This window comes from Phacochoerus africanus, chromosome 15 (assembly GCF_016906955.1).
Source record: "Phacochoerus africanus isolate WHEZ1 chromosome 15, ROS_Pafr_v1, whole genome shotgun sequence".
Classification (NCBI taxonomy): Eukaryota; Metazoa; Chordata; class Mammalia; order Artiodactyla; family Suidae; genus Phacochoerus; species Phacochoerus africanus.
The window spans coordinates 121,223,627-121,234,686 of record NC_062558.1 but is presented as its reverse complement, the minus strand read 5'-3'; positions in this window follow the sequence as shown (position 1 = coordinate 121,234,686).

The window sequence follows — 11,060 nt, the reverse complement described above, 5'->3', positions numbered from 1 at the left end:
ACCACCCCTACCACCAAAGGACACCTTGACCATAACCTTGAGCTGCATCTCTTGCAGGGATGGGCCTGCTCTGAGCCTGCCTTGACTGCAGGGAGGATGAATAATTGGAAAGCCCAGCCTGCTGCCCTTGGCATTCCTTGAGCTCTGAGTGACATCACCCCCGGAAGCCTCTGTTGCTTGGGCCTCGTGTGAGGTTCTGCCTGCTCGGGGGTGGTGAGGGAGGGGAATGAGTTGCAGCCTGAACAGGAGCAGCCTTGCAGCGTGCTCAGAAAATGGATGTAAAAGGAAGCATTCTCAACATTCCATCCCACTGCTTCACTGCACTGGAAGCAGAGGTGATTCATGAGTGAACTCCTTGTAAGCATATATCAGGTGCAGCAGATTCCAGCCCTTCCATGTATCCCTCCAGACTCTGTAGTGGAGATCTAGGTGGCCAGAACTTACAAGAAACTCGCCCTTCAGTGGAAGAAATGGGCATCCAGTAACCTAGTCCCCAAACAAGAATAGGCCTGCCGAGATGCATCCTGCCAGTGCAGCTCCTTTATTAATCCACAAGTCTGTATTGAGCGCTCACCATGAGCAAACACTTTATTGAGCACCTGCTGTATGCTTCTGGCTAAGCAAGTTCACCTGAATAACTGATTTAACCTCAGTACATCCCAGTGAAGAGGGCCTGGTTCAGATGAGAGCATCCAGGTTCTGAGAGGTTAAGTGACTTGTTCAGGGTCACATAGCAAGACATGCAGTGAGTTTCACACCCTGAGCAGAGCCCAACAGGTTGAGCTGACCTGTCCCTTCTGTCTTTTTTATGAGTTTGTATCAAAGCCCCCATCCTTCATGATTACACTTGATTATTTACGTTTCCCTCTCTCCCCCTGACCAAGGAGCCAGTTCCGAAGGTCCCTGCAGTCATAGTCCCTAGCCTACAGCTGGCCCTAGTAAGGCATTTTGCCCAGTAAATACACAAAATGGGAACTCAGGTCTTGGCATCACACTGCTCCCTCCACAGCTGAGACGGGAAGGAAGAAGGGCCCTTACCTCAGGGGCTTACTGTCTGGTTGTTATGGACCCCAATCCGTATCTTGAAAGGGAAAGAAGATTCATGAGTCAGGCTGGGTTTGGTAATAGTTTAAAGGGGCTGGTAAAACCAGAGGAAGGGGAGATGGTTGAGGGTCCAGCAGTCAGGGTGGGTCAGGGAGAGGTGTAAGAACTGAAAACAGGATTGACACAGGCAGAGGAAGGAGGCAGGGGGCAGGAGTGGGAGGTGGAGGCAGTCAGATGTCCTCTCCAGGGAGGAGAAGGCCATCCTGGTGGGGGCCAGGGAGGCTCTGAGGATGATAAGGAGGTGGCGGAGTTCAGGTCCGGGAAGTAACACCTGTTTTGTGCAATCAGGCCTTGTGCATATGAAGTCTAAAGATGGCGATTAGCCTTTGGCCTAGTAATTCCACTTCTGCGAAATGATCTTAAGAAAAATCTCCCAAATATGGGGGAGGTAAAGCTATATTCACAACAGTGTTCATCATAGCACTATTTATACAAAGGTAAAAGTGGAAGCAACCAAAACATTTCTCATAAGAGAATGGGTAAGAAATGGGCACATCCAGCAGCCATTACATGTGATGTTTTCAAAGATTCTGAATAACATTCGAAATCAATCGTGTTAAAATGTTGAGGGAAATGGCAGGTGACAGATAATAACAATAGCTATATTTATGGAGTGCTGCTTCCTAGGCACTCAGTACTTTCTGTATTTGGCCTCATTTAATCAATACAACAACCCCGAGAGGGTGGAGTTATTGCACAGAACAGATTTGCAAACTGAGGCTCTGCCAGGAGGTGGAAGAGCTGGGATTCCAGTTCGGGTCACATTCACTCTAGTGTGTGCCAACCTCCACCTTCTGTAACATGCCCACGTCTAGCAAGGAGACCTGAGAGAAATATACCAAATATTAACAGTGGTTCTTTGCTCAGGATGAGAAGTCTGTGTGGGGGTGTGAGCTCCTCTACTTTTCTGTATTTTCCAAATTTTTCCTTATAAAGTTGTGATACTCTTCCTGTATTCTCTCTGTATTTTCAGTTACGTATTCTTCTTATCATTCTGCAACTTGGTTTTTTCCATTTACCAGTAGGCCTCAGTGATATTATCATCTTCCGGAGCCCCTTTATTCTTTTGGGCGGCCTCAGACCATCCCATGGTATGGATTTGGCATAATTTATGTACCTACTGAAAGACGTCCTAATCGAAAATCCTTTGGGCAGAGGGCTTTTTTTGTTTATAGCAGAAAAGAATAGACTAGGGAAAAAGCACTTCCAGGTGGCTGGATGTGTAGATTTGGCCCATTAGGGTTGGGGGGGATTTAATTATAGGCTCCAGATTCAAGGATGGTTCTTGTTGGTAAAAATGGCCATCTGGAGTGAGTGGGTCTGTTTGCAGGATGAGTTTCTGATAATATCATCCCCACACCCACACTCCATTCCAGGCAGCTCTGTCAGCTCACCCCCCCTTGGCAGGTGTAGGGCTTTTCTCTTTGGGGGAAGTTATAGATTAGGATCCCCCTTGCCCTTGATTTATATTGACATGCAGCTTAATTCTGTTTAGCTGTGGGCAAATCCTCTTCAGGAAGTGAGTTTATTCCAATGCCTCTGGGCTGCCAGGATGCAGAACTGACTCTGCTTCATTCATTTCTACCAACTGCCTTGGGGGTCCTTTATAACAAATAGAGTTTGAAAAACCGGAACCTCAGCCAATTCCTTACACCTGCTGTGTGGCCTGCAGTCAACTTTGTTAGGGCTCTGGGCTGTGTGCTGTGTTTATATGGAATAAGGGCTCGGAGTTAGAAGATTGCAATCAGCTCTAACCTTCTGGGGCGATTCTTTGAGGCGTTAGTGAGAAAGACACAGTGCTGCCTCATACCAGCTGTGTGATCCTGAGTAGGTTGTTAACTTTTCTATCAGCTTCTCATTTGTAAGCTGGGGTCGATGAAACCTACCTGACAGGGTTGTGCACATTAAATGAACTACTGCTATGAGTCTGGCTCCTAACACAGCGGCTATGCCTGGAAACTGAGTGATGAGTCATGGGTATAATCCTTAAGGATCCTAGGAATGGCAGCCCCTTGGCTCCCTTTAGCCCCTTCTCCAAGAGGTTTCCTGAGGCTGCCCAGGAGAGTGTGTCTTGAGATCCTCTGATCCAGGCAAGAAAGCCTATTCATTTCTCAGCCAACGGGATGGTACCCTGAAGCCACCTAAGCTAAATTTTAGCAAGAACAACGACATAAAAGTCCCCTTTCTAAAGGCAGATCCTAAACCTGCAAGAGTCCAAACCCATCTAGCTGCTGTCTGGCCAGCACATCATGGACCTCCTGGAGTGGTCCATAGCTTCATCCATAGTTTTGGCTTCATCATATCACTTCATCCTTAGCCTTGGCATCCAGAACATCAACCTAAATCTTCTAAAAGGGGAGGCATCACTTAGTGACGTTTAAAGATCTGATCCAAAATGTGTTACCAGAGAGTGAAAAAACTAAGTGGAACAAAAAGTCTAGCACTACTATTGTGGGAAAAGAAAAAAACCTGCTTAACTAGATGGGTGTGTATTTTATATACATGTAGACCTTCTTTTTATATACTTATATACATTCTGCTGGCAGAAGAAATTCCCTAGTCTAAAAAGTGAACAGCAGCATCTTTGTGGGAGTGAGGGGAGCTCTCCCTGTTTACTTTCATTCTTGTTTGACTTTCTGATAATGAATACATCTTTGTTTGTTTGCTTTTTTAGGGCTGCACTGGTGGCATATGGAAGTTTCCAGGCTAGGGGTCAAATCAGAGCTACAGCTGCTGGCCTATACCACAGCCACAACAACAGGGATCCAAGCCTCATCTACAACCTACACCACAGCTCACAGCAACGCCGGATCCTTAACCCACTGAGCAAGGCCAGGGATTGATCCCGCAACCTTGTGGATTCTAGTTGGGTTCGTTAACTGCTGAGCCACAATGGGAACTCCACGAACACATCTTTTGAGAGAGGCAGTCATCATAGCAGTTGAGAATGGTATATTGGAATCAGACCATCTTATTTGGTTTCAAGCTCAGGTTTGTGTCTCCAGGTCAGAGAGTGAAGCTCTCGCAGCTTATCTGTAAAAGTGGGAGGATGGTAATAACACAACCGACCTCACAAGGTTGCTTAGAGAGTTAAATAAGGAGATGCACATGCTTAGCACAATGTCTGGCATTCAGTCAACACTCAGTGAAGGTCAGTTGTTGTTATTACCTGTACAACAAAAACAATATGTATGTAAATACATATAAATATGCATATAAACATAGATCGGGGTATCTTGAGACTGCACATGGATTCCTATGATGCACTCATTCTCATAAAAAGGAATATGAGAAAGGAAGAAAGAAAAAGGAACAACTGCCTGTTGATTATCCAGCTCTGAAAGCCCCCTGCCTCATGTGATATTCTCTAGTCTCACAAGAGGGGCCATTAAAGAAAACACTGGCCTAAGAAAGGGGACAATGTCTAAAGGCCACCCCACCCCCAATACTGCCCCAGGGATTAGCTGGTGACAAGGCTGGAGAAGCAACTCAGATCTGTCCTGTCTCTTAAACCAGGAGCTTCTGAAACAGGAAGGAATTAGCACTGCCCAACTCATTCGCTCATTCAGTGATTATTTATTGAGGGCCTGTTGTCTGCCAGTCAGTGGTTCCAAGCTCAAGGATACAGCATGAACAGAGTAGACCAAACAGAACAAAACATCAAATAAACAGAAGCCATCATCATCTGAGAGCTTACATTCTAATGGAGGTAGATAGACACTAAACAAGATGAGTAAGACTTGGGGTATGTGAAATCAATGCTGTGGAGAAAAATTAAACAAGGGAAGTTTTAGGGGTTATTGCAAAGGAGCTCAGGAGGTGGAGTTATGGGGGACCCCAAGCAGTAGGCATAGTGAGCAAGCATTTTTGGAAGCTCAGCTCTGTGGATTTCCTTAAATATTTTTTTTTCTTAATTATTTTAAGAAAAAAAAATATTTTTTTACAATAGCTGGTTTACAGTGTTCTGTCAAGTTTCTACTGTACAGGAAGGTGACCTAGTCACACATACACATACACATTCCTTTCTCTCACATTATCATGCTCCATCATAAGTGACTAGACAGAGTTCCCAGTGCTATACAGCAGGATCTCATTGCTCATCTATTTCAAAGGCAATAGTTTGCATCATCTATTAACCCTGAATTCCCAGTCCATCCCACTCCCTCCCCCTCCCCCTTGGCAACCACAAGTCTGTTCTCCATGTCCATGATTTTCTTTTCTGTGGAAAGGCTCATTTGTGCAGTATATTAGATTCCAGACATAAGTGATATCATATGGTATTTGTCTTTCTCTTTCTGACTCCACTTAATATGACAGTCTCTAGTCCCATCCATGTTGCTGCAAATGGCATTATTTTGTTCTTTTTTATGTCTGAGTAGTATTCCATTGTATATATATACCACATCTTCTTAATCCATTCATCCGTCGATGGACATTTAGGTTGTTTCCATGTCTTGGCTATTGTGAATGGTACTGCAGTGAACATACGGGTGCATGTGTCTTTTTCAAGGAAAGTTTTGTCCAGACATATGCCCAAGAGTGGGCTTGCTGGGTCATATTGTAGTTCTGTATATAACTCTGTAGGTTTCTGAACTCCATCCTTTTTCAGAAAGTCTCCTTGAGTCTAAGACTTACACTTTACACAGTCCTCAGAGATCCACAAACCAGGACTTTCTCTGCATGTGGAAGGCCCCAGCTCCAGGAAATGAAAGGCAGGGTTAAGACACCCAGCTCCCATGGTGCCTCCAAGAGCAAGCCATCCCAATGCTGCTTTGAAAGGCAAAAACTAGGGGAGTCTGGCCTGCTCAGCATGGCCACACTGAGGCAATGGTTCTTGGCCTTGAGCAGCCCAGTGGGGGTGGGGGTAGGGTTGTTAAACTGAGGATTTCTGGATCCTGCCATGGACCCTTTGCCTCGCAGTCTCTCGGGGTTGTCTGCTGAGGACCCCACCTGGAGATACACAGGTCGGTGGATTATCTGTGACCCAGACATTCATCTCTTGGCCACACTGACCTCCCCACTCACCCCTGGAATCTCAAAAACACTAAAGGATTCTCACCCAGCGAACCACCCACTTATTTTAATAATAGCAGCTGCCTTTTGTTGAGCACTTATTGTGTGCAGGGCTCTGTGCTGAGTACTCTATATTTATTACCTTCCTCGAAAGCCTTGCAACAACCTGGTGAAGGAGGTAATTCCTCATGAGGAACATTAGGCACAGGGGTGAGTGGCAGGAGGGGGACGCAAACCTACACTTGCCTGACCCCAACCCCGAGGTCAGAAGCTGTCCCTCCCATGCTCTGTTGGGTACTTCTGTGCTTGCTGCACAGCTAGACTGCAAACTGCTGGGGGCCAATGTTGGCTCTCAGGCTGTTTATATTCTTCAGACAGAATTTTCCTGAATTAACCATGCTTGCCTTCTCAGAGCTAAGAGGACTTTCTCTGGACCTTTCTCCCCAGCTCTTGGACCCCCAGCCCTTGAAATAGTATGTCTTCCTCCTTCACCTCCCTCCTCCCAAGTGAAGCCAGTCCTCCCTGAGCTCCGGATATTCACCCCACCCACCCCCCACTCTGTAGCATTTACCCAAAGGCCTTGCTTTTGAGCTCTCAGTTGTCTCTCCCCTCCCATGAGTTGCTCCAGGGCTGTGAGCTCCTGCCTGGCTTCTCCCCATCTGCCTCCCATACAAGAGTACATAGTAGGCTCAGTGAATTCAAGGGGAGCTGATTGATGGCACTCAGATTCTAGATTTCTGTGACCATAAACCAAGGACTGTCTTTTTTTTCTTGTCTAAATGACATTCATTTTTTTAAAATTTTTAAATTAAAGTACAGTTGATTTACAGTGTTACATTAGTTTCAGGTGGACAATATAATGATCCAATATTTTTATAGCTTGTACTCCATTTAAAGTTTTATAAAATATTGGCTATATTCCCTGTGTTGTACTATGTATCCTTGGTGCATTTATTTTATGCACAGTAGTTTGCACCTCGTAGTTCCCTCCCGCTATTTTGCCCCCTCACAGTCCTCTCCCCAATGGAAACCACTGGTTTGTTCCCTATAACTGTGAGTCTGTTTCTGTTTTGTTACCTTCATTTGTTTGTTTTAGATTTTAGATTCCACATTTAAGTAATAACAAACAGTATTTGTCTTTGATTTCACTAAGCATAATACCCTCTGGGTCCATCCATGTTGTTGCAAATGGCAAAATTTCATTCCTTTTTATGGCTGAGTAATTAATATTCCATCATAATTTTATCTATATGTATATCTAGCACATCTTTTTTGTCCATTCACCTGCCGATGGACACTTGGGTTGCGTCCACATTTGGCTATTGTAAACAATGCTGCTATGAAACTTGGGGTGCCTGTATCTTTCTGAATTATTAGTTTCATTTTCTTCAGATATATACCCGGGAGTGGAATTGCTGGATCTTATGATAGCTCTATTTATATTTTTTTTGAGGAACCTCCATACTGTTTTACATAGTGACTACAGCAATTTACATTCCCACCAACAGTGTATGAGGGTTACCTTTTCTCCACATTATTACCCACATGTATTATTTGTTGTCTTCTTAGCATTCTTTTTTATTTAATTTCCTGAGCACCTACTGTGTGCCAGGGACTGGCTCAGGTGTTAGGAATTCAGTGGTAAACAAGGTAAATGGGTTCCCTGCTGCCATGGACCTTCCTTCTAGTGGGGAAGACAGGTGATACTCAAATAAACACAGCAAAGCCAGCCTTTGTTGTAGGGGCTGGGGAAAAGGGAGAGCAATTATAGCTGGAAGCCAGGAAGGCCTTTCTGAGGCGGCATCATTTGAACTGATGATGGAATGATCAAAAAGAGCCATCCATGTATGAATCACAGAAAGAATGTTCCAGGTCCTCGGGCCAAGACCAGTGTGGTCTGTTTGAGGATTCATGAATACTACTATGGCTGGAACTTAATAGGTGAGAGAGAGAGAGAGGTAGGAGAGAACTTGGTCAGAAGTCCAAAATGGGTCTTACTAGGTGAAAAGCAAGGTGTCAGTTAGAATGCATTCCTTCTGGAGGCTCCAGGAGAGAAGCCATTTCCTTACCCTTTTCAGCTGCTAGAGGCTGTCTCATTCCTTGACTTGAGGTTCTCTTTCTCCATCTTCAAAGCCAGCAAAGGTGGATTGAGACCTTCTTACACTCAGTGGCCTTGCAGAGACCATTATTTTTTCATATATTCATTTTACCTGTAGAATGTAAGCTCCTTGAGGGAAGGAGACTTTTGTTTGGTTTGCTACATCCTGAGTGCCCAGAAAGGGTCCGGCCATGGTAGCTACAAAAACATTGATTGCAACCCACAGTTAATCTGGGCTAGGCTCTGTCCTGGCCTCCAGGGCTGCAGAAATGACCCAAATTACTGTTTGCCCTCTGAGGTCACAGGGAAGAAAGACAGACCTTCGGGTTCACAGGAGACTTCACCATATGCAGCCAAAGAAAGTAGGGGGCCCTCAGCAGGGGGCTGGGTCTGCTCATTGGAAGGGTGCAAATGAAATTTAGTGAGGTGAATGTTGCTGAGTTCCTGGTAGGGCAGGAAGCTGTGGGTCTGTGGGTAATGGAGAGGTACCATTAGGCAAAAGTTGGGAGCCCAGGCTCTGGAGCCCAACTGCCTCCACCACTCACTAGTTACCTGATGTTGCACCAGTTATTTACTCTTTAGAGAAGTACTGCCTCCAAAACCTGCAGTAGAGAGATTCTGATCTAGCATGTCTAGGCTGGCTAGAAGCCAGTGTAGTTTTCTTTTCTCTCTTTTTCTTTCTTTCTTTCTTTTTTTCTTTCTTTCTTGCTTGCTTGCTTGCTTTCTCTCTTTCCTTCCTTCCTTCCTTCCTTCTTTTCTTTTATAAGCATCTCCTGACTTATTATAGATGGGCCATACACCATGTCTTGCAAAACATTCATTTTGCAGGGAGAGAAGAGCATGCTGATCAGCAAACTGGAGTGTCAGGCTTGGATCTCAGTGAATTTTCAGCATGAGATCATAAATTGTCATTCAGAGTTAGACGTTTAGGCATACCACCCCGTAGGTGCCATGGACAAGGCTCAGTACAGCAGCCAAGAATAATATCCAACAGGTCCTGTCTCCCCAGGTCAAACCAGGATCAGGTAGTGAGACACTGCAAATGTTTGTTGATAGACTGATGGATTTTCTGGCTAAGCTCCTACTGGCTAGCCCCAAGCCCACACAGAGGTTCTGGGTGGATCACGTGAACCCCAGGAAGGGCCAGGTTAATATGGGGATCCTGGAAGCGGTGCTCAGCTCTGGTATCTCCATGGCTTGACTTGAACCAAGACTTCACAGCCAGGAGCTCTGAGAAGCTGGATATAAATAAGGCCATGGAAATGTGACAGAACCTCTCTTAGCCCTAGTTTAAATGCATGGCCAGAGTACTACCAGAGCATTCTTCATGTATTCACTCCACAAATATTTAAGCACCTGTCATGTTCCATGTTAGACTAGGGACACAGTGGGGAAACAGGTGTCTGTATTCAGTGACCTTATATTCCACAGTTGAGTCAGATTATAAACAAATAAAATATATACATTAATATAAATGACAGGAAGATCATAAAGGAGAGTAATTGGATGGAGGGTGATCAGAGGAGGCTTCTTTGAGGACACGATATTTATCCTAAACCTGGATGACAAGGAGCCAGCCCTATAAAATCTAAGGGAATCATATTCCAAGTGTGGGGGCACAGCTTGAACAAAGGCCCTGAGGTAGGAAAGCACTTCGAATGCCTCCACGTTGCCCAGGTCACATATTTGTCAAATGTCAGAACAGGAATTTGAATCCAGGGCAAATGCTAGAGCCTAGAACTCATAATGGCTAAATGGCTTTGTTGATTTTGACGTGGTTTGGCGCTCCTCCCCCATTCCTACTTGTCTAAAGCCGGTACTCTTGGGCCCTAAGGCCCCGCCTCTCTTTAATCCATTAACGTGTTCACTGGGCTTGCTGGGCCCTGGTCCCCACCCTCAGGGCTGACCCCCTGGCACAGAACTTGTGTGGGATTCCTGAGGACTACAGTCTAGGGGTGGTGAGCCAGATCAGCCGGGCTGGAACCCATCCTTCCAGGCAACTTTTTCTAGAGGGAAGAGCTCCCAGCCCAGAACTGTGTTCTGTTCCCAGCTGCCTACAGCCTGCCCCCTCCACGGCCCAGACGTCCGCTTGACTCAGCCCGAGGCCTGTGTGGGGGCGTCCTCTGGGCTTCCGCAACATCCTGTGTTCTGCCTTCTGCTACCTATTTTCCATTCCCAGGGAATCCCTCCCACCAGGGTTTGTTTTTACACCCTGGAGCCAACCAGCCCACAGAACAATTAAAATGGCTCCCCTGGGATCACCCGGAGCCACTCTTGCATTCCACAGTCAGCCTCGGGCCTCCGGGGTCTGGCTGGAGCCCACCTCCTTCCTTAAGGCCTTGAGTTCTGCCCCTTCTTCAGCCTACATGTTAGGACCTTCTCTGCCAAAGAGCCTCACTCTGGTCCCCACACCCGGAACTCTTATTCCGTTGCTGTCTGAGCCCTGGGAGTGGACATCTGTCATGTTTGTCTGTCTTGTCATCCCTTCCGCTGCTTCCTCTGATGACAGGCCTCCCTTTCCTCCGCCTAACCGACCCTCCTCCGCTTCGGGCGACTTGATGGGGCCTCTAATCACAGAAGAGTCTTTCTCCTGGCTGCCCCTGATTGGCCCACATATGAGCATGTGACCCAAACCAGGCCAATTGGAATCGTTGCCTGGGATTTTGTGTATGGAAAGTAGGGAGTAAAACCTCTCACGCCTTGGAGTTTGTCAAACCAACCTGATGCAAACCCGTCTGGCAGTATCTGCTTTCCTTCTTCTGCTCCCCTTACCAGTTGGAATCTCCCCAAGCTACCCAGCCATAGTGGAAGAAAATGAGGCCAACGCACAGAGAGAAGCAGAGAG